The sequence below is a fragment of the Dama dama genome, chromosome 26 (genome assembly GCF_033118175.1).
Source record: "Dama dama isolate Ldn47 chromosome 26, ASM3311817v1, whole genome shotgun sequence".
Taxonomy (NCBI): domain Eukaryota; kingdom Metazoa; phylum Chordata; class Mammalia; order Artiodactyla; family Cervidae; genus Dama; species Dama dama.
Window position 1 is genome coordinate 33,075,218 of NC_083706.1, and position 24,857 is coordinate 33,100,074.

Here is a 24,857-nt window from a genome sequence, read left to right on the forward strand (position 1 = left end):
AACTGACTGAACTGAACCCTACGGTAAGACACTATACTGAAATTTTTTTATGAAAAGTTTTTCAATATATTTCCTGAGGATTTTTGTGTGTACACACATTGCACAAAATAATGACCATTTAATCTTTGGAGAAAGATTAAAAGATAAGATTACTGATGTCTTATTTCTGTTTCACTCTAAATGCATAAAGCATAAGCTTCAAAAATCATCTTAAAACAATGCTTTTAACAGATACTCTGTTAGACTTTCTAATTTTCATAGGTAGTCTACTGATACTTCATCACTTACTATAATTTCCTTTGCTGTAAGTAAATTTATTTTTAAAGGCAATGACCTTTGTTAGTTTTCCTTAGTATTTTGGAATAGAAATTTGTGTTGATTTTGTCAAATAAAATTGGTCAAACTGCTTCAGGATGAAATGTTTTTATTTAACTTACTCACACAGTAAAAGATCTTAGTAGTTTCCTATTGTTGAATGTCTTTACACCTCTTTTTGAAAATTATTAATACTAGTTAAATCATGCTCTATTTCTGCATTAATTATTCTGCAACACACATCTATTTTTTTCAAATTATGATTTATGGAGCTTCTTATCTTGTATTAACTGGAACAATTTATAAAATATCAATGTATTTGTTCTGTAAGAAACTAAATAATTCATCAGTGACAATTAATAAACATTTTTATGAGTTCTTCAGTGTTATTCTTAGTTATTGATTCATTGACTTCTCTGTGTAGTATGTAAAATCATCCATTTCATTGATGTTTTCAACTTCAGCACAGAGTAATTACAGACACCATTTTGTACATGTTGCTATACTATGATCATTTTTTTACCACAGACACTTTTCTGGTTTGTTTATGTTGCTAATTTTTAAAAAGCATTTAATCTTGGATGCTTGAATGCCACTATTTTTGTGCTGGTGTCATAATGAAACTAATGCAGTTGAGTAATGAACACAGCGCCTCAAAGGAGGCATAACTTAGAATGTATACTCACAGGTCACTGTGACCCATTTCTGGTGTATTAGTCTTCTACTGCTACTGTAACAAATTATTACAACTTCAGAGGCTTAAACAATTTAAATGTATTATCTTACAATTCTGTAGGTCATAAGTTTAACATGGGTTTCATTAGGCTAAAATCAAAGTATCAGCATTGCTCCACTTCTTTCTGAAGCTTCTAAGAAAGTCTCTTTTTCTTTGATTTTGCCAGCTTCCAGAGGGCATTCACATTCCTTGGCTTGTGGCCTCTTCTCTATCTTTAAAGCCAGCAATGGTAGGTCAAGTTCTTCTCATACTGGATCACTCTGATTTTCTTCCTCTCACTCACTTTTCAACTGTCAAGCATCCCTGGTATTTAGATTGGATACATTCAAATATGATGCTAATTAAGATGCTTAAGCTGGTCACATCTGCAAAGTCCTTTTGTAATATAAGGTAATGTATTCATAGGTTCAAAGTGAATTTTGAGTAGGGAATTAGCATGTGGGCATCTTGGGTGGGCCATTATTCTGCCTATCTTGTTTCCTTTGTCATTTGTGTTTTCAGATTCAGGTCAAACTGTACACCTTCTGTAAAAGAAATTGTTGTATATGAATCTGACGCTTATCCTTGATTAATTGTCTTTTGCAGTTGTCAAATTTATCCTTTAATTGGTTTCCAAGCATGTTTCAAAAAGTTGTTTAGCTCTCCATGGTTGGCCAGCAATCTATCTACATAAAATATTTTATTTGAACACATTTGTTTTAAATTATAAATATCTTCTGTGTTAACACACAGATTGTGTTGACAGACTTTGTTTGCCTGAGTTGACCATCAGTTTAATCAGACTAATTACTTTATTAGCTCAGTAAACAGTCTTATATTTGGAAAACATTTTATAATTCCACTTAAATTAAAGAAAAACTGAGCAGACATCAGATGATGAGTAAGAAAGAAATTTCATTATCCATCTGTATATATTTTTGAAAAAATGTACTTATCAAGGCTTTTTTTAAAAAGTTTCATCTAGTAATTTAATAAAATTTTTTTAAAATAAATAGTGAACTGTTGGTACATTATTAGGAAAACCTACCAGTTAGACTAAACAATGACATTTATACAGATTCATCATAAATCACAGTATCTTAAAATTCTTAGAAAAATTATATGGAGGGTTTCCAAGGCATCTGAGCTATTCAAGAATCTTCCTTAATATTAAAAGAGCATTTTCTACCAGTTTCCCTAGATTTGACCAAAAAAAGAAAAATCAGCTACTTGATATATGTCTCTTTCAGTCAATTCTATATATTTGATCTGTATTATTATGATTTTAGGGCTTTTAGTAATGTAGATTTTATTTTATGTATTGAAGCAAATTTCTCATTATTATAGCTTTAAAAATAGTGTGTGTGGGTAGACATAAATGGATGATAGATATAATATGGGTGTATTTAAATTATGCAACTTAAATCTATATTCTATGAGTCCTATTTGACATAAGGATCATTAGCTTCATTATTATTGGTTTTTCATACATTTTTATATTCAGTTCACTTAAATCTTTCAATAATTTTCTTCAGATCTTTAATCTATTAGAAAAAAAGATCTGGTGCAAATGCATAATTGTTAAGCCACTGTGGAGTTTGGTGGTTCTTCATAAGTTACGGTTACTGCATAATGCTATAATTTTACCTTTAGAAATACACATAAAAGAATTGAAAATGGGTCCTCAAACACATGTTTATAGCAACACTATTCACAACAATTAAAAGGCAGAAATATGCCCAAAGTGCATAAATAGATTAATGAGTAAACACTTTGTGATAGATGTATACAATGAAATATTATTCAGTCATAAAATAGAATGAAATAATGATACAGGCAACAACATGGGTGAACCTCTGAAACAACTAAGTGACAAAAGCCAAACCCAAAAGATCACATATTTCATGATTCCACTTACATGAAATATCCAGAATAGACAAATTCATAGAGATAGACTATGGATCGATTATTGCTAGGGGCAGAGTGATGGGGAGAGGGGTGATGGGGAGAAACTGATGGGTATGAGGTTTTTCTTTGCAGTGTTGGAAATGTTTCGAAACCTGATATAAGTGGTTGTTGCTCAATGTGAATGATCTAAATGCCACTGGATTGTTCATGTTAAAATGGTGAATTTTATTGTGTTGGATTTTACTTTTATAATTAGCATTTAAAATGTCTCTAGTACAAGTGGTATAACTTCTCACTTAAGACTAAGACATTATGCTCTTAGCTTCACAATTCTGAAAGGGGCATCTGCTCTTTAGCTTTATTCCCGGAAGCTGCATCCGCATACAGTCCTTCCCCTCTGGATCTTGTGCTTCGGTAACTGCAGGTTGATCTTTCGTTACAACTCAATCAAAACCACACAACCTCTCCCCACCCTCTTACCTTCCTTAACTAAGCCAACGCCTTATTTGAGTTCAATCTTCAATCAAAAGACTATCGAAACTCCCCAAAGAGGCTCCATTTGCCTACACACTGAACATAAATATGTATTCTGCTACTCCCACACAAAGGGATATAGAGGGACTCTGTTACTTAATCTATGAGGGTATCTTGACATAAATGTCCTCTCTTTTCAGATTCAAAGCACAAATGAAGGTCTACTGAAAACTTCCAGAACTTGGAGATCTATTTCTAATCCGAGGGGAAGACAGAATCTGCTTTGGCTCATCACATTTTTCTATATCCTTTGAGTGCTAACCACAGGAAATATTTTTAAACTAGCAAGTCAAGATGTAACTCTTTCTTTCATTCCAGAATCTGACTCTCCTCTGAGGCAACATGTGACACTGACTATGAAAGGAATAGGAAGCAAAAAGAAAAATGTGATTTCAGCCACGAATAGAAGACTGAAAAAACTATCCTTAAATTAGTAGAGCTTTGTATATAGATGTTGGTTTCCTAGAGTTAGGCTCTTAACGATTTAACACTACTACAATCGATGATTTCAAAGCTATTATATTGTCCCATCTATTGTCTGTGCCTATTGTTATCCTGGCAATGGGAAGTAAGAGGTCAAAGTTTAGGAAGAGAAATAGTGTCTTTCTTTGTAAAACCTTCAGAAAACACTCCTAAGCAACAGCACCTTATTCTCTCTATTCCAAATAACTGAAGAGAATAGTGACATTGATGTAAAAATTCTATGATCTTATCATGGCACAGTTTGATCAGGCATCTTGACTGGTGATCACAGGCATTAGTAAAGAGACCATTGACTATTGGTCAAGGGCTTTGTAACATTATTAACATCAAGTCTTCCCTTCCTGTCTTCTCATATTTACATTGGGACCTTGCAGATCTTCCCATGATATAGAATCCATTTCTCCACTTCTTGATTCTGGGTTTTTCATGATACTTACATTGATCAATAGAATATTAGCAAGTGTGATACAAGGGGAGACTGATAAACACTTGCAAATGGGGCTTGCTTTCTTGTTATCCTTGGAGCCCTTTGATAGCCTTGTGGACAAGCCTGGCCTTCTCTGCTGAAGTACTAAATGGAGACCAGATGGAGAGAGACCCCACTCATCCCATTCATCTCAGAGAAAACCATCATAAATTCCCAGCTTTAAAAAACCCACCATTTCATTAAAAATTCAAAATAAATTTATTGTCAACCAACTAAGCTTGGTTAGATTTGATGAGCCAACTAGTCGACTTAGTCCAGCTCAAATAGCCAACCCACAGAATCATGTGTTAAACAAACAGTTGTTTGAGACCACTAGGTTTTGGACTATTTTTTATATACCAGAAGCTAACTAATAAAGTTACTGATATTTTTATTCTACAACTTACTTACCTTTATATCCTAATTAACCAAAATAAAATATAAATTAGTTGCTTTTTTTGATCACTTACACATACCAAGTGTATTGCAAAATGTAATATGTATTTTAAAAAACATTCAAGGTTGATAATATATATTTAAGTTTTTTCCAAGATATGTGTCAAGGACTGAATTGTGTCCCCTCAAATCTATATATTTCATCCCTAACTCCCAGTGTGACTTTATTTATGAATAGAGCTTTTCTTCCCTGGTAGCTCAGATGGTAAAGAATCTGCCTGTAATACAAGAGACCTGGGTTTGATCCCTGAGTCAAGAAGATACCCCGAAGAAGGAAATGGCAATCCACTCCAGCATTCTTGCCTGGAGAATCCCATGGACAGAGGAGCTTGGTGGGCTACAGTCCATGTGGTCACAAAGAGTCAGACACAACTAAGTGACTAACACTTTCAGGGCTTTTCAGGAGGTGATTAAGGTTACATGGGTCATATTCATGAGGCCCTGATCCAATAAGATTGACATTCTCATAAGAAGAGGAAGAGACAGCAAGAATGTGCACACACAAAGAAAAACCCACTTGAGGACACAGTCAGAAGGCATCTATCATCCAGCACCTTAAGCTTGGCTTCCCAGCCTCCAGAACTGTGAGAAAATAAACTTTTGTTGTTTAGACCACCCAGTCTGCGGTATTTTTTTTTTTTTTTAATGTCTGCCTAGCAGACTAATATAGTTAGCATTATTGTCTTCCTTTTGCAGATGCGGCAACCAAGTCTGAGAGGTATTTTTGTAGCGGTCCACAGTAACCAGCTAGCATTATACAGAAATGAGAGCCTAGACTAGGTCATTTTGATGGTGAAACTCAAGTTCTCAGCAATATAGAGGGAACAAAGCATGCTTTTACTGCCCTGACAATACCAAAAATAGGGTCTGTAATCTAAACCAAAAATCTTGCAACAGATATTAAAGAAATCACTACTTTTGTCAAATAAAATAAGATGCAATGAAAGATGGAACACAAAACATGCAACAAAAATGACTGATTAAAGAGTAGTTAGAAAGGAAAAAGTTAGAGGAAGAAGAGTTTCTATAATCCAGACTGTGAAGAGACTCTCTGATGATCCATTCGGCTTACTTTCTTCCTTATAATTATACTTTTTGTATATCATACTAACTTTCTACCACATCACTTTGGGTTAGTAATCCATAATGCGATCTTTCCTTTTAAATGTTTCTGCATCTTTTGTGTCAATGAAATGATGTAAGGGTTTCATGTTCTACATTTAAGCTAAATTTAGACATACTGTGTTCTTAATTTGCCAAAACTATTTTACTCTCTTGTCTTTTGTTAATTAATTCTCTGGCATGGGAGAATCAAACCAGGCTCTGAGAGTACCCACCTATGCCTGACAAACTCTGGAACTATAATGACACAGACAAAAGTTAGATTAGCCCACAGGTAATGCAATTTAAGCAAGAGAATTATACTGTTTGCCAATCAAACATTTCTCTAAAGCAACAGAGGTTTAATTAAAACTATTGATGATTAATTACAACACTTAATAATCTTTACTGAAGTAGGTGTGGACAAACATTTGGCTTGATTAAAAACCAAATAGTGAGCATACCTAACATTTTCATTCATCAGTAAATTGTTTTTAAAGTTAAATACCATTTTAAGAAAATGTTGCACCATGAAGTCCAACTTGTATTTAGTAGATTCTGATCACATACACCTATATTTTTTTGTTTGCTTGTTTTTAACTTGAACCTAGCTGACTTTTATGGTAATATTTCTTTTTAACAATTCTATTGAAAGATAAATGCAAAACTTGATCAAAGACTAAGGTTTCCACATGTAAGATTCCCACATCTTTTAAGAAACATTCTTCTAAAAGTTTACAACACATTTTTTAAGTAATTCAATTTTTTTCTTCTCAACATTAACATTTAGATTAAATACAATGTACAAAATATACTAAATAATTCACAGTATTATAATTTTTACATTCTCCAATTTTATGGGACAAATGGTTTATCTGTTTCATTCATGTCTTACATATGTTAATATTTTTCAATGCCTTCTGTTTGAATTTCTAATATAGAAGACTATGACTCATCAACTCTTTTGAGCAATGAATTCTTTTTTTTTTGGATGATCACTTTTCTCACCAATTTGTGATAATTCTCTTTGATACTGATTTAATTTATCACAATTTGATTAACATGCAATACTTATAAAATATGCATTCTTGTAGTACTTTAGGGTCTTAATGTAATTAAAAAATAAAAGAGATTTCAAAGAATTGTCAAAGAAAACACCACCAGATAACCCTATATGCAAAACAGAAAAAGAGACACAGAAGTAGAGAACAGACTTTTGAACTCTGTGGGAGAAGGTGAGGGTGGGATATTTCGAAAGAACAGCATGTATACTGTCTATGGTGAAACAGATCACCAGCCCAGGTGGGATGCATGAGACAAGTGCTCGGGCCTGGTGCACTGGGAAGACCCAAAGGAATCAGGTGGAGAGGGAGGTGGGAGGGGGGATCGGGATGGGGAATACGTGTAACTCTATGGCTGATTCATATCAATGTATGACAAAACCCACTGAAATGTTGTGAAGTAATTAGCCTCCAACTAATAAAAAAAAAAGAAAAGAAAAGAAAACAACACCAGCAAGTGGCAGAATAAGTCTCTGAACCTGCATTAGCCTAGATCAAAACTGCGTTCTTATCCAATATGCTACTCTCCCGGGTTTGTTTGTAATGGGCTTCTCTAGTGGTTCAGATGGTAAAGAATCTGCCTGTAATGCAGAAGACCCAGGTTCAATCCCTGGGGGAAGATCCCACAGATCAGGAAATGGCAACCCACTCCTGTATTCTTACCTGGAGAATTCCATGCACAGAGGAGCCTGATGGGTTACAGGCCATGGGTTGCAAAGAGTCAGATGACTGAACAACTAACACTGGGTTTGTAATATATTTTATCTTTTTACTTGTTCTCAATTCCACAAAATTTGAATTTCCTTTAAAATTCATATCAAATATGTATTATAATAAAAACATATGCAGTGGCCTTTAGAGTAAAATGTAAACTCTAAAAACTCTCCTCAAGGTTTAAAAATTCAATCAATATTTCAAAAAGGACAATTTTTCAAGCTTACAGCTCTTAGGTGCTTCACCTCTATTTTTCTCAAAATAATTTTGTCAGAATTATTAACAGAACTGACTACTTTTTAAGGATTATGAGCAATGGGAAATTTGTTGATGAGATTATGCCTTTCAAATTCAATGTGCTTTAGAAAACCTCTCTGATTACATAGCAAGTGTCCTGAATTGTTCTCTGAAGACCAGGGCACAATTTAAGATCTAGCTTGGTGACACAATTCTGGAACTCAGACTGGTTCTTGATTTTACAAATCCTTTGGGCAATAATTTACAGGAAAGTACCTCCAAGAGTGCTTGAACCCATCCCAAATTTGAGAAAGAACTCAGAGCATGTTATATTTGGTTCTTATTAAGAACCCAAAGCATTAAAGAAAGCAAGCATTAAAAAAAGAAAGAAAAAAAAAAGTTGAGGAGGTATGGAGTGGGAAACTAAGTTTCAAAGATCCTGGAAATATTTAGTGACAAAAAGAGATAAGAGAATAGAATGAAAAGAGCCAAAACAGAATAAATTTTGGTAAAAAACCAAAAAGTAGGCTTGGATGGTTGGCCCAATTTATAGGTGTGACTTTGGGAAAATATAATTGGTGAGTTTTAGGTTCTTCAATCATAAAATGTAAGGAAACTGTCCTTTTTTCAGAGATATAAAATACTTACAATGCCTGTGACTTAGTAGGCAACTGCAAAGTTTCACTTTATTGTGGTTATACATAGATTAAATAGATAGTGTACTTTTAAAATATTTAAGAATCAGAAGAAGTGGCAAACAGAGACTCCCCTGAGACCTGGTACTCAACTTTTCACACTGATAGCTTTTTAATCACAATATACATTTAAACCAGGAAATTGACATTGGTACAAAAGTATTAAGTAAAATGGATCTTTTCAGACTCCCTACCAGTTGTTATCTGCACTATAATATGTGTACATGCATGTTGTGATTGTGTAATGTGAAATTTTATTATGTGCATAGACTCAATAACCACCTCCACAGTTAGGATATAGACTACTCAGTCACTACAAAGAAACTTCCTTTTACCAACCCAAGTCACAGCCTTATCCTAACCCTAACCAACCAGCCAGTGAAGTTGCTTGGTCATGTCCAACTGTTTGCAACCCCATGGACTGTAGCCTACCAGGCTCCTCCATCCATGGAATTTTCCAGGCAAGAGTACTGGAGTGGATTGCCATTTCCTTCTCCAGGGGATCTTCCCCACCCAGGGATTGAACCTAGGTCTCCCGCACTACAGGCAGATGCTTTACCATCTGAGTCACTAGGGAAGCCCAGTCTAAACCTTGGCAATCTGATCTATTCTCTTCATTACACTTTTGTCATTTTGAGAACATGATAGAAATGAAATCATATTACAGTACGTAATTTTTCTAAATGGGCTTTTTTCTCTAAGCACAATGCCCTTGAGTTGATTTAAGTTATTTCTTATATGAATAATTTTTTCCTGTTATTGCTGAGTAGTTTTCCATTGTGTGGATGTATTGTGGCTTTTTTAGCCCATCCACATCCACTCATTGAAGGCTATTTGGGGGAATTTCCAGTTTCCAGTATTGCAAATAAAGCAACTGTGAACGTCATAAAAAGATTTTCATATCCATTTATTTTTCTATGATAGACACTCAGGAGTGTGATTGTTGGGTTTTAGATTAATAGTATGTTTAATAATTTACAAAGCTGCCAAACTGTTTTCTAGAGGGTCTTTACCATTTTACATTCCTAGCAGAAACGAATGAGAGATGAATTGCAGATGCTGTTGCAGATGGGTAGTACTTTAAGAAATGTAAAATATAAAATAATTTCTCCTCTGACTCCTTGGTCAAAGGAGAGTTGGTCATAGAATACATCTGGGGAAAGATTGCTCAACTGAATGCTAATACTGAGAAAGAAGAAAGCATATGATTCACACTTAGGCAAGATTTTGTTTCCTCAAATGATTGAGTGGCTAAGTTGACTTGAGATTCGGCTGCTTGGAAATTTATACATCACTTTCTGTATTAATCAGATCATATTCTTGTTTCTGTTCAAAATAAACAATATTGACTGTGTAAATTCACCCTAAATAAACCAAAATTCTTATTGTTTTCAGAGATTCTTATAAATATAGTCACTAATTAACTATATAAGCGCAGGGAGATGCAATCTGGTGAAAGAAGCATTAGCAAGATATGTAATGTCACACAATCTCAACAGAGAATTAGGAGTTGTTTTAAAATAGGTCTTATTTAAAGAACCCAAGAGTAACATATCTTGTGTTATCTTAACAGTGAATAAAGACAATCCCTGGGAACATCTTCATGGAAGCAACAGTCTGATGCATTCATTTTCAATGGTGTTATTTTAAAGTACAAAACTAATTTATTCCTAAATCAATGCCAAAACCAAAACAGTAAACATGTTAATGTAATTTTCACCTCTACTTAGTTAATTATGAAACCATAGACGAAAAGAATTGAAGAATGAGATATCCAACCAAATAATGTTAAACTAGTCAGTACTGTTCTTTTAGCTGAGCATCATTTATGATAATTAATGGAATCAAAGAGTGTGATTATTTACTTGTTTGTATACTTAAAATATTCCAAGCAAGGGGAATGGAAATTATTTGTTTTTAAACTTTCTCTTTATAGTTCTGTATTTTCCTAAATGTACCTTCCTTTGCCAGCTAAAAACAAAATGAACAGAAAATGAAAGGGCTTTTTCTCAAATAACTATCCATACCTGTGGATTTTCTCCTATGAAATGATCATTGAGACTTTGAGAGTCATTGTAAAATATAGCAAACTTAAAATAGCCATTAAGAAGGAGGAAAAAAATGAAGAAAATGACGGATGATCTCACCGATAACAGAGGCAAAGCATGGATGGAGATGCGCTAGCACCCCTGACTTGTAGATGGGCCTTGATCTACTTTTCCTTCAGGTGAGAATCAGGGTGGTTGCTCCCCACTTCTGTGACTTTGTCTCCTAATTCATTATCTCTTCCTGTGCTGTACTTGTCCAGCCCTTTGCAACCCCATGGACTTAGCCCACCAGGCTCCTCTGTTTACGGGGATTTTCCAAGCAATAATATTGAAATGGTCTGCTATGCCCTGCTCCAAGGGATCTTCCAAACCCAGGGATCAAACCCAGGTCTTCTGCATTGCAGGTGGATTCTTTACCATCTGAGCTACCAGGGAAGTCCTTTTGTCTTCCTACTGCATTTTAAACAAAGAATGTCTCTTTTGCAGTTATATTGTACATATAACTTATTTTTTCTTATTTAAATTTTACTTGTACCTTGGGACTACTGAAAATAGAAAATTTCAACAAAAAGTAATAAGTTCTTTTGACACATCATTGATAACGATCATCACTATAACAAACTCAAACAAGAAAGGAGAGGTTTTTTTTTTTTTTCTATAATGACAAAGATACCAATGATGCTTCCTTTTAGGTTGCATACCTTCAAGGTAAACAACAGAAATAAATACATCCCTTTCATTGACTATATTTCCCAAGGCAAGTTTATTATAGCATCTCAACAGATATAAATTATCCATTTAAAACCACATATAGATATTATTATGCTCTCAGGTGCTTTTTATGAGGATTAGAAATGATTTGATGATAGAAATTTATACCAGAGTATTTCAGTAGCAACCATAGTAAAAACATTCCTTTCATTTCTATGATACTCACCAGAAATTAGATAAAAGATCATTGTAAAACATGCACTTCAGTGCAAGCTGTTTATCAGACCCACTCTGTGGGCAACGAAAGCCCAAGGTAAGCACGTTTGACTGCCTACCGTAAAATAGTTAAGATCAAACTCAGGATTGGGCGAGCGAGACACAATTACTGGTGTCAGCAGTTTAAATATAGTTCTTGCTGAGAACACCTTCAAGAGAACTGTTCAGACCCATTCATTTTGCCAAGTGGAGGCAATAATTGGTAACTGTCGGTGCTCCCTACAAACACCAGCCTCCTCCAAGAATAACCCAGCATGATTAGCTCTCAGCAATTGGCTGCACTTCTGCTGACTTCTCGTGAGTGGTTTTTCACACACAGTTACAGATAAACCCACTGTAACCAAACACAGCTGATGACTCATTTCATGGCTTTTCTGCTTGTCTCCTTCAAAGCTGTGTGTTGGTTCTGTTTTCAAAAGAACAAGCGTCTATTTTTAGCGGAAGGGTGAGTTTACTACATTATTATTCAGAAAAGGACCATTCAAGCATCTTATAATCTTATGCTGTGACATGCAGAACATTCCTGGGTTTTGTTCCACAAATAGAGCAAAGTTTTACTTAAAGGAACAATGTCAAAGTGACCTTCAAACCTATCTTTAGACTTTTGTGTGTTGCTACAGTAAATGCAGAATTCAAATTGAGTTGCTCTGCAAAATGTATTTTGGAAGGAGACATTTCTAGAGATTATAGATGTTTCAAAAGCAATTTAATGCTGGGTACACTTGGGGTGCTGTCTGATTCATGAATAATGAGGACACTTGCATGTTCACTTGATATATGGTATTTGAACATAACAATGAATATTTCTTATGGAAAAGGTGTCAGCTAAAGTGGTTATATATGCAGGAGCTTGCCACAAAAAGGTTCAGAGCCTGCAATAATGTAAAATGAGGGTAATTCTCTTTTCCTTTAAAAGAAAATATATTATTTTGCCTTCAAACTTAAGAAAAGAACACATGGCAATGCTGAAAATTAAATATTCATAGAATGTTTTAAATAAAATATTAGTCTTTAGCATGATGATTTAGAAACAAGTTTTTCTTATTCACATTTTGCCAAACATATATATTTTTTTTAATTCAGTGGTCGTATATATAATTCCCACTAATGGTTAGAAAATCTGACAAGAAAATGTAAAGTTACCATAAGGCAAGATAATGACCAAACCATTCCCGCTTTTTGCTCTCATCCTATAATCAAAATCAGGGATTTTATTAGGTGCATGTTAAAGTAGAAAGATGAGTTGTAGTCTTACTCAAGTCTAAGTGCATTCTGTTTTGTTATTTGTTTTTGTGGCCTGTTTCATTCATAATCAAAGACATTTTCTTTTGTTTCACTTTTTTTCCATTTTATGCATTTATGTTTTTGTAAAATCATTGGCTATTTGAAAACAGTAAAACAGATTGTAAACATTTTAAATTGTGTTGTTTGCTGCTTTTATTAATGAAGTACTTATTTCTTAATGTGAAAAACTTCAAAGGAGTCTGAGCCATGACTGTGACATCCACACAACCAGTTTCCATTCAAGTGGAATGACTGGAACAGATGTGCTTCTAGTCTGATTTCTTGGCTATTACAAGTTTACAATACAAATAAATTCTTTCCTTCAAAAATGTTACTTTTTCAATGATGACACAGTATTCTAATTAAATTGCAATTCTCCTGTCAGTTCTCTTATTTTCCCCATTTATCCTTTTTGCCCAGCACTTATTCCTCCATAAATCATAAATATTATAAAAATTTTTATCATTTTGTGTGTGATCTATTTCCCTTTATGAGAATGTAAGCTTCATGAAGACAAGAACTTTCACCTGCTTTGTTCATTAAACTATATATAACACCTAGGACAAAGAAGGTGTTTGAAAACATTTGTTGAATGAATAAAAGGATACTTACTGAGGTTCTGAGATTAACATTTTTATATATCTGTCTTTGGGCTTCCCAGGTGACTCAGTGGTAAAGAAACTGCCTGCCATGCATGAGACAGAGGAGATGTAGGTGAGATCCCTGGGTCGGGAAGATCCTTTGGAAAAGGAAATTGCAACCCTCTTCAGTATCTTGCCCAGGAAATTTGCGGACAGAGGAACCTGGCAAGCTATAGCCCATGGGATCACAAAGAGTGGGACGTGACTAAGCTACTGAACATCTACGCACACACAGATCTTAAAATGAGCAAAATATAAATTTGCTCTGCCTTTAAAACACAGATTTCCTTTTAGATCTTTCTATGTCCTTAAATAATTAATAGATCTCACATCAAATTTGTTGTCCTCTGAATGTGTGTAAATAAATGTGAGATAAATTGTGGAACATCAGAGTAGATAATATTAAACAACATAACAGAAGTTGAAACTATGGAGAACTGTTTAACGATAATATTATGGATGGCTATAAAGTCTAAAAGGACTTTTCCCTCAAAGGAAAAATAAATATAAACTTAAAAAGAAGTCATTTGCTTATTGGAGCTTCATTTTCAGCAGCGGTCCTTCCAATGAACATTAAGGGTTTGTTTCCTTAGGACTGACTGGTTTGACTGAAGCCGAAGCGCCAGTACTTCGGCCACCTAATGTGAAGGACCGACTCATTGGAAAAGACCCTGATGCTGGGACAGACTGAAGGTAAAAGGAGAAGGGGGTGTCAGGAGATGAGATGGTTAGATAGCATCGTTGACTCAGCGGACATTAATTTGAGCAAGCTTAGAGATGGTAGAAGGCAATGGCACCCCACTCCGGTCCTCTTGCCTGGAAAACCCCATGGACGGAGGAGCCTGGTGGGCTGCGGTCCATGGGGTCGCTAAGAGTCGGACACGACTGAGCGACTTCACTTTCGCTTTTCACTTTTACGCATTGGAGAAGGAAATGGCGACCCACTCCAGTGTTCTTGCCTGGAGAATCCCAGGGACGGGGTCGCACAGAGTCGGACACGGCTGAAGTGACTTAGCAGCGGCCGTAGTAGAGACGGTAGAGGACAGAGGAGCTTGGTGTGCTTCAGGTCCATGAGGTCGCAAAGCGTCAGCCATGACTGAGGGCCTGAAAAGCAGCAACAAAATTTACTTACTGCATCCACTATGTAAGAGGCAGAAGAAGTACTAAGAGCCACACAATACAAAGCACAAGTTATAGTTTATGTAATATGCAAAATAACCCCAACTGATGGAAAGCTTAGTAATTCGGTTAGGCCCAGAGGCAGAGGGGGAGAAGGGGATGACAGGATGAGATGGTCACAGAGCTGGACGTGACTTAACAACTGAGAAACAACAGGGGCCCCGAGAGCGACAGAGAGGCACTGTGGAGTCTTTCGTGGGTGACACAATAGTTTTGTACCTTGATTTTGGTGGTATTGTCATGGGTTTCTACACATGTCAAAATTCAAAAAGACATGTACTTTAAATGCATATAATTCATTGTACATAAATTATTCCTCAGCAGATTGATGAGAAAAACCAAAGTCAGTAAGATATTTTAGATAAATAAGAGTTATAAGAACATAGCTCAAACAGATCTCTACTAAAAGACATAGTGAAAGTTATTATATAAAGCATTTATATATATAAAGCATTAAAATAAAATCTCTATTGGAAACATAGAGAAGTAAAGAGAGTAAATCTAAATAATTACTTTTTAAAAGATTTTTTTGATGTGGACCTTTTCTGAAAGTCTTTTTTGAATTTGCTGCAATATTATCTCTCTTTTATGTTTTGTTTTGTTTTTAGCCATGAGGCATGTAGGATCTTAGCCCCCCAACTAGGGATCTAACTCACACCCTTTGCATTGGAAAGTGAAGTCTTAATCACTGGACTGCCAGAGAATTCCCAAAATTGGCTACATAAGCAATAATAATATCTTGTTTCATTTAAAATTGAATATGAGTAACCAAAATATGACTGCAGTGATATTTGTGGAGAAAATGACCTGATTTCAATTTTCCTAAGGTGCTTATATTGCCCAGGAAAAGGACCAGAGTAAACATGAATATTAGACATAAGTCATGAAGGATGTATGTTGTAATCTCTTGGCTAGGCCTTAAACAATAATGAAAAAGTAAATATTTCTGAACAAATAAAGGAGGAAACATAATTAAATACACACACACAGACATATCTTAAAAAAGGGAAGGAAAAAAAAAGGAAATAGAGGACAGATAGACATATGAAAAGCAAAAAGTAATATGGTAGCTTTAAACTCAAACACATGAATGATTGCATTAATTTTAACTCAGCTAAGGTTCAGATGAAAAGACAACAGCTCTTCGAGTAAACAAACAAAGCACACACATAAATATAGCTATACAGATATAAATAATATAAAGAAAAACATTATAATGATAAAATGCGAATTCTACCATGATCATAAAAATTGTATATTTTAAAAACCAACTAATATATCCTGAAATAGCTATAAAACAAATACTTATAAAATTGATAGGAAAATCTACAGTTATAGTAAGAGATTTTAATATATTTCTTTCAGTGACAGAGTAAGATAAAAAATTCAAGAACATAGAAAATTTCAATGTAAAACTAGAAAATCTGAATTATTTGATATATATGAAACACTGAACATATTTAAAAGCAAGCTACTCAATAGTTAAATTGTACTTAAAACCTTAAAAAAAAACTGAGTGCATGTTTCACCACAAAGCAGGTCTCAATTAATTATGAAGAAGTAAAATTATAGAGTATGTTTTATGGCTACAATAAAATTAAGCTATAAATCAAAAACAAAAAGATTACTAACAAAATCATAATTTGGAAATTAAGAAATTTACTACTAAATAAGCCATAGGTCAAGTTAAAATCAAAATGGGAATAATAATGCAGATGAATCATAATGAGTTATATACATTAGAATCATGAGAAACAGATAAGTTGTATTTGAAACAAAATTTATGGCTTTAATTCACACTTTAGAAAAGAAGTTGAAACTCATTGAGTTAACTGTGCATCTCAAGAAGCTAGAAAAATGTGGAAAATTAAACCTGCAAAAATATAAGAGGGGAAAATAAAAGTGAAAGTGAAAGTCGATCAGTCGTGTCTGACTCTTTGTGACCCCATGGACTACACAGTCCATGGAATTCTCCAGGCCAGAACACTGGAGTGGGTAGCCTTTCCCTTCTCCAGGGTATCTTCCCAACCCAGGGATCAACCCAGGTCTCCCGCATTGTAGGCGGATTCTTTAGCTGAAGTTTCACTACTTTGGCTACCTGATGTGAAAAGACAACTCAGTGGAAAAGACCTTGATGCCGGGAAAGATTGAAGGCAGGAAGAGAATGGGAAACCAGAGGATGAGATGGTTGGACGCCATCACTGACTCAAGGGACATGAGTTTGAGCAAGCTCCGGGAGATGGTGGAGGACAGGGAAGCCTGGTGTGCTGTAGTCTGCGGGGTCTCAAAGAGAACAACAATCCAACAACAAGCAAGAAATAAGAGAAAGCACAGAAAAACTCAATATCAAGAATAAAAAAAAAAAGTTATTTACTATAGTTCTTGCAGATTTTCAATATTGTAAAAAATAGAATATGAGCTAAATGTCCATGAAATGGAAAATTCAAAATTGTCAGATGTCAAATGTCCCAGGAATTAAGTGTGAATTAAATACAATAGTAAAAAATTCAAGGTTTTTCATTCCATTTTTGAAGGTCTCAAAATGATTAAGAAAATATCATTAAAAAATAGTCAATTCATTCTGGAAAAGAACCATGGTGGAAGATCACTCAAATCAATAAATTAATAAAAGACACAACAGAACAAAAGGGAGTAAAATAAAGAAATATCAATACAGTTTACAAATGAAACAGAAAGCAAAGCAAAAGCAGAATGGAATAACAAAACCAAAAGTATACTCCAAGAATACTAAGAGTTAGTCAAAGATGGTAATAGTGATCACAAAAGAAAGAGAGAAAGCATATATATGCACATGATTTTAAGAAAATAATGTGGAATATGGATATGAAAACATATTGAAACATTATATTAAGGACAGGATAAATAGCCTTCTGTCAATACAAGCAAGAAAATTTAATTCAATCATTATATCGGAAAAACTACTTAATACTCTGCTTCAAGAGAATACCCAACAAAACCTGTAATTAAAACAATTAAAATAAATTTTTTATATTCCAAAATAACAAAAAATTAGCCACAGAACAAATAAATACATCTGAAATCTCAACAATACCAAGTACACATGGCTTTATAATTCATTTTACTAAACCATCAAGAATCAGAGAGCTGTTCCCTCATATACAATGCTTAAGAGATTTAGAAGTTAGAACATTTCCTCAACCATTAATGATCTTCTTAAACTCTTGTTACAAAAACAATAATTTTTTTTATCATAAGAAAAAATAAAGATATCATTAGAAAGGAAAGCTATCAACACAGATACAAATATCCAAAATAAAATGCCAGCAATCAAAACTAGCAACTGACATGAAACAACCAAATGATGAATAGGTATAGTGCATCTTAAGAATGCAAGAATACTTTAAAAAATATTGAATATTAAAATATTTGAAATATGTCATGATATTTGCCACATTAACCTCTTAAAATACCAAACATTTAAAATATAAAGAAAATATTTAATTTCAACACTCACTTGCTATTACATTTACATACTCATAACATTTGCCAACACCAAAACTTAGGCAGCAGAAACCTCTTATGGAACTAAAAACAGAAAGGAACCACTAAAAACAGGAAAACCACCACTAAAAACAGAAAAAGCCCTAGTAATGGGCTATAATCAAAACTATATCAAAGAGATACACTTAAAAGTAGGATATAAAGATAGTGGTTTTATATTCAGAAGTAATACAAAGACACTGCTACTACAGACACTAATAAAGATTCTACTAAATAAAGGCATAAAGAAGATAGTTGTGGGAAACTAAGAAACAAAATATTGTTTCTCATTAAGTAATGTAACCATCTAAACAAAAAATCCAATGTATCTATAGCTCTAAAAGTCTTATTAGAAAATTTGGTTGGATAAAACAAGTGAGAAGAAAATTAGGAATGTTGTACACAAGCTTAGACTATTTCTAAGATATCCTTTTCTAATAAAGGCCTTATTTACAATATTAGCACAATGCTGAGTGATCAATCGCTTCAGTCCTGTCCGACTCTGTGTGGCCCAATGGACTATAGCCTGCCAGGCTCCTCTGTCCATGGGATTCTCCAGGTAAGAATACTACAGTGGGTTGCCATTTCCTTCTTCAAGGGATCTCCCTGACCCAGGAACTGAACCCACATCTTCTGCATTGCAGGCAGATTCTTTACCACTGTGCCATCAACTAAATTACTGAAAATTTCATGTGGAATTCAGATATTTCACATCTGTTTTTTGCCTTTTTTGTTTAATTTTGGACTTTTTATTTTGTACTGGGCTATCAGTTCAGTCCAGTTCAATCGCCCAGTGGTGTCTGACTCTTTGCCACCCCATGGACTGCAGCTTTCCAGGCTTCCTTGTCCGTCATCAACTGCCACAGCTTGCTCAAACTCATGACCCTGGAGTCAGTGATGCCATCCAACCAGCTCATCCTCTGGGGTCTCCTTCTCCTCCAGCCTTCAATCTTTCCCAGCATCAGGGTTTTTTTCCTAAAATAGTCAGTTCTTCACATCAGGTGGCCAAAGTATTAGAGTTTCATCCTTAGGCATCAGTCTTTCCAATGAATATTCAGGACTGATTTCCATTAGGATGGACTGATCATCAATTCATTGGCGTTCAGCTTTCTTTATGGCCCAACTCTCACATAGCTCTGACTCTACAGACTTTTGTCAGAGAAGTAATATCTCTGCTTTGTAATATGCTGCCTATGTTTTTCATAGCCTCTCTTCCAGGGAGCAAGTGTCTTAATTTCATGGCTGCAGTCACCATCTGGGTTGATTTTGGAGGCCAAGAAAATAAAGTCTGTCACTGTTTCCATTGTCTCCCCATCTATTTGCCATGAAGTGATGGGACCGGATGCTGTGATCTTAGTTTCTTGAATGTTGAATTTTAAGCCAGCTTTTTCACTCTCCTCTTTCACCTTCATCAAGAGTCTCTTTGCTTATAAGGGTGGTATTATCTTCATATCTGAGGTTATTGATATTTCTCCCTGCAATCTTATTTCCAGTTTGTGCTTCATCCAGTCTGGCATTTCCCACGATGTACTCTGCATGTAAGTTAAATAAGCAAGGTGACAATGTACAGCCTTGAGGTACTCCTTTCCCAATCTGTAAGCAGTCTGCTGTTCCATATCCAGTTCTAACTGTTGCTTCTTGACCTGCGAATAGCTGATTAATAATATTATGATACGCCCAGGTGAACAGAGAAGGAATTCAACCATACAAATACAGGTATCCACTCTCCCCCAAATGAGACAAAGCAGTTTAAATCCTCACCTGCCTGTGATATACATTCAGAGATAGATTATTTAGAGATGATAACATTGAATTTAAGCTTATTGGTATAAGAAACTTTTTAATCTGAAATGATATAATGGCATCATTATAATTAACATGCTGAAATTAACCTTTTTCAACAAAATGAAAAAGTGGAAGGTGGTGGAGAACCATGGACCTTTTATGCATTAAGTATTATCTGTTATCTATAATGCTTTCAGAGCAGTAACTTTGACTGCCCAGTGTTTTTAATTTTGTTGTTGTTTTTGTTTAGTTACTAAGTCGTGTCCAACTCTTTTGCGACCTCCATGAACTGCAGCCTGCCAGGCTCCTCTGTCCATGAGATTTCCCAGGCAGGAGTACTGGAGTAGGTTGTCATTTCCTTCTCCAGCTAGTGCAATACATAGTACTAAAAGGTTTTGATTAATGCAACCAAGAGTCAAGAAAAAAAAGAAAAAAAACTTAAAATTTTAATGAAGGGTACAAATAAACTGAGATGTATTTAAAACTTGGAGGTATCTCTAATGCAATATGGATAAAGACTCTCCTGGAAACACATTTTTTTTTTTCAACAAAATTCCTAGGGACAAATAAAGTGAAAAAGAAAAGCAGGAAGAGAATAAAAAATGAAGATGACTTGTCCTACTCAGGTAGTATTGAACAGTCAGGTTAGAACTACAATTCCTAGAATCTCCTAATTCAGTTCTAGTTTATAGTTAGAACTGCAATTCCTAGAATCCCCTAGTGTAGTTCTAGTTTATAGAGATTGCACTATATCTAGAAGATGAAACTGAAGCAGGGTTCATTGTATTCTGAAGGTTATCTTAGGGCACCAAGCATGATTGCATTTCAGAGACTGAGAACAAGCTGCCTCTGCTCCTGAAGCTCTTGCCAGCTGGTAAACAAACGCATGAATGGGAAGAAAGCATATACTAAATCTTAAATAGTGAGGTGTGACAGGGAACAAAATCTAGAAAGGGTACAAAGTGGACTTAAAGAAAAATTTCTCAAAACAAAGTTAAAGGTAAAAGTGGCAAAATGTTTATATTTTGTGTATCTCAGTGGTGAGATGGGTACATTTTTATACCATCTTCTAAATACCTATTTCAAGTAGTTTTTATTTCAACAATTTACTGAAATAGGGAGATATGGGAGAATATGTAACTATACAGCATGAAATAAAAATTATTAAAGAAAACAGTTACCAAATTTGAATTTATTCAGAAATATGTGAGACAAATCATCATAATGTTAAGAAATACAGCTATCACATGTATTTCTTGTATTTAAAAATGATAAGCAATATATAGTCTAGATATTTTTCATTCTTTAGCTATTCGATTGAAAATGGTATTGATCTGTAGGTTATACCTTTTTAGCTTGCTCATATTCTATTGTAATTTTCTCTCAATATTCAAGTAAATAGGAGTGTGGGATCTCTGTTACTACACTGCTGATTTTGACCACAATGAAATACATTTACTAAAGCCTATTGGTATGTTACTCTAGGCACTGTAATTTTTAATTTACATTCACAGTACTATTTTAAGTAACTTTTTTCTTTAATAAGAATTCATTAAAGTATGCATACATTTTATGAAAATATCTTTTTTAGTATTTACTCTATTAATGTTTTATCTGTTAAGTCCTGAGATAATTAGAGTTAGTTGACAACTGCATGATATAATTCTACATTAAATATTGAAAATCTCACTCAATTTGAGTGGTGTATAAATAATAAAACAGTAACTATTTACAACTTGTAAGTTCTGTTACTTTCATCTACTTAACCATTTCATATTTATTTATAAGCATTGAAACTAAGATAAACTTATAATTGGCTTAGAAAAATCTTCAAACCTTTGTGATTTATGTAGATGTTTGGTCCTGAAGCAAAAATCCTAGGAAAGTCAAGTAAGTAAATTATATTACACCAGTTTTAGAAAGGTCAAGATCCCTCTAAAATAACTGAAGATTTTAATATGTGGTATTTGGCTTTCTTTGCCATAAACCATCCTTACTGTTAAATGTCATCTCATGTTCATCAAGTAGGACTTAGAATGCATATAATCAACCTAGTAGAATCCATGATGTAGGTCCTTAAGTGAAAATTTGGTGATAAAAAAGCTGCCATGCATATGAAGAGATGTAAGCTAAAGGGAATGCTTCACATGGAGAAGATTAAAATGAAAGATAACAGCTGGGAACTAAGAAGAACTGGAGGTACCCTAGAGAACTGTGATATGAAGAGAAATCCCGAGAATAATGCAAAATCATCAGTAACATTGGCAAGGAGTTGGTTGTCTCTAATGCCAAGTCCGGGACTTCCTATGTGGCTCTAGCCGTAAAGAACGCACCTGTCAATGCAACAGACATAAGAGAAGCAGGTTTAAGCCCTGAGTGGGGAAGATCCCTTGGAGAAGGAACTGGCACCCCACTCCAGTATTCTTGCCTGGAGAATCACATGGACCGAGGAGCCTGGCAGGCTACAGTCCATGGGGTTTCAAAGGGTCTGGACATGACTCATGCAATCACAAAGCCCAGACTGTCTTGTTTTGCCTTAACTACCCTCTGATTGGTGAGCTGAGTTCGGTGGTTCCCACTTATAGCCCCAAATCTATGCACATTTTAGAAGTCTGTGCATTTCCAAAAAGGTTTAGAATGCTTTTGGAAGTCTTGTTCAAATGTCTTCAACTTCAAGAAAATAATGTTTAGAATGCTTTTGGAAGTCTTGTCCAAATGCCTTCAACTTCAAGAAAATAATCCCCTCATTCACTTTTTTTTAAAGCAGTACTTAAAGCATATATACTTAATGCATGATGAAAGGGATATTATTAAAACACAACTGCAGTGCCTATGCAAAGTGATATTTTTAGGGTTGGAATTGCATGGTGAGTTAAACTTTGCATAGCAGTTTGATGCAATAACTCTTAAACTAGGATTATCTGCTTCCATAGTTTCACTATTTCATATATCTCATGTAAGTCCATCATTTTGGATATGAAAATCAAGGTGATCTGGTGCTCCCCTAGTAAAAGGAACTAGCTTTCTGGACTTTGATATGCATGCAATGTAACAGTGGGGTGATAAATTCAGTCCCCAGTTAAAATTCCTTTAAATCTGCATCTCTCCAGAACGATAAAGCCTGGCTTTATTTAAATGGTCCACTTTTCCCTGGTTGCTTGCTTTGTATTCATTTTGCAGTATTCCTGTGGCAAAGGCATTAAAACATGATTGTGTTGTGCTCTCAATTGAGCAGATCTCATTACTAAAAATTGTGCCTAATAATTATCAGCTTCCGGGAAAATTATGATTGAGTCCTTCCAGACTCTTTAGCCTTTTCCAAAATTGAAAAGAGAGACATTTAGTACTTGATGCCCCTGGCCCCATGGCCTCTTTAGCGTTCTTCCTTGGTTAACTGGTGATTTTATAACCTTTTACTTTCCCACTTTACTTAGTAACCTCTACTCTTAGGAAAAAAAAAAAAAAAACAATTTAATTTATACTACATTCTGAAAGACTCATTTAAACTTTTTGTGTTATTCTTCTTAGGGAGATTTGCATCTGATGAAGTTTCTGGAAGAGACCTTTAACAGTGGTATCAGTAGTATGGGCTTCCCTGATAGCTCAGTTGGTAGAGAATCTGCCTGCAAGTAGGAGACCCGGGTGCGATTCCTGGGTCAGGAAGATATGCTGGAGAAGGGATAGGCTACTCACTCCAGTATTCTTGGGCTTCCCTGGTGGCTCAGCTGGTAAAGAATCCAGTTGAGATGTGGGAGACCTGGGTTCCATCCCTGGGTTGGGAAGATCCCCTGGAGAAGGGAAAGGCTTCCCACTCTAGTAGTGTGGCCTGGAGAATTCCATGGACTGTATAGTTTATAGGGTGGCAAAGAGTTGGCCGTGACTGAATGACTTTCACATCATATCAGTAGTATGGATGAGGGATTATTTTGAAGCAATAAGGTCTCAACCTACTCCAGTATTCTTATCTGGAAAATTCCATGGGGAGAGGAACCTGTTGAGCTACAGTCCACGGGTTTGCAAAGAGTTGGACACGACTGAGCACGCATGCATGCATGCATGCAGAAATAGAGTATGTCCAGATATGGAGTATCTGTTCATGAGGTGAGCTTCCCTTAACATAGGAAAAGACACGTGTGAGGGGAAGAGGAAAATCAGAGTATACGTCACTATGAAAGGAGCACATACATTAAAAGGGTTGTAACATGATAAGAAACAGGTTTTATTTAGTCTCAAAATGTTTCCTTTCTCCATAAATATTAACAACAATATGTCATTAGTCAAAACGCAAAATTTATATTACAATCATCAATTTAAAACTCAACCATTTCTCTCTTTCCCACAATATCTCCCATATCAAACAGTCAAGTTTTATTTTTTAATTTCTTAAATTAGTATTGAAATAAAATTTCCTGAGAACACTGCTATTTAAACCATGAATTTCCTCTGCAGAAGGTCCTTGCCCTCTCATGATTTTAGAGCAAATCCAACAAATATATCCCTCCCCTGTTTTATATGATTTCAGAGCTTTGCAGAAATTGCACATCTGGCTCTTTGCCTATGCACCTGATGTTATCTCAAGAGAAATTATATAAATTAAAAACAGATATCAAAAGAGTCTATTTGAATTCAAAGCAATAGAATATATATCTAGACAACAAAAAGAGTTAAGGGACATTAGTAATATTAAGTAATATTAGTAATAAGTAATATTAAGTAATTATTACTT

The 24,857-nt window shown here is 34.8% G+C and overlaps 1 long non-coding RNA gene across 1 annotated transcript in view; it reads left to right on the forward strand.

The window, feature by feature from the left end:
• LOC133046998 (uncharacterized) overlaps window positions 1-3,957 on the forward strand; it is a 4,160-nt gene extending 203 nt beyond the window's left edge. The window contains exons 1-3 of the long non-coding RNA XR_009690637.1: window positions 1-23; window positions 1,218-1,280; window positions 3,613-3,957. The exon at window positions 1-23 is cut by the window's left edge and continues 203 nt beyond it. This is a non-coding gene — a long non-coding RNA (uncharacterized LOC133046998). The remainder of the gene's footprint in view (window positions 24-1,217; window positions 1,281-3,612) is intronic.
• Window positions 3,958-24,857: the final 20,900 nt, after the last annotated feature.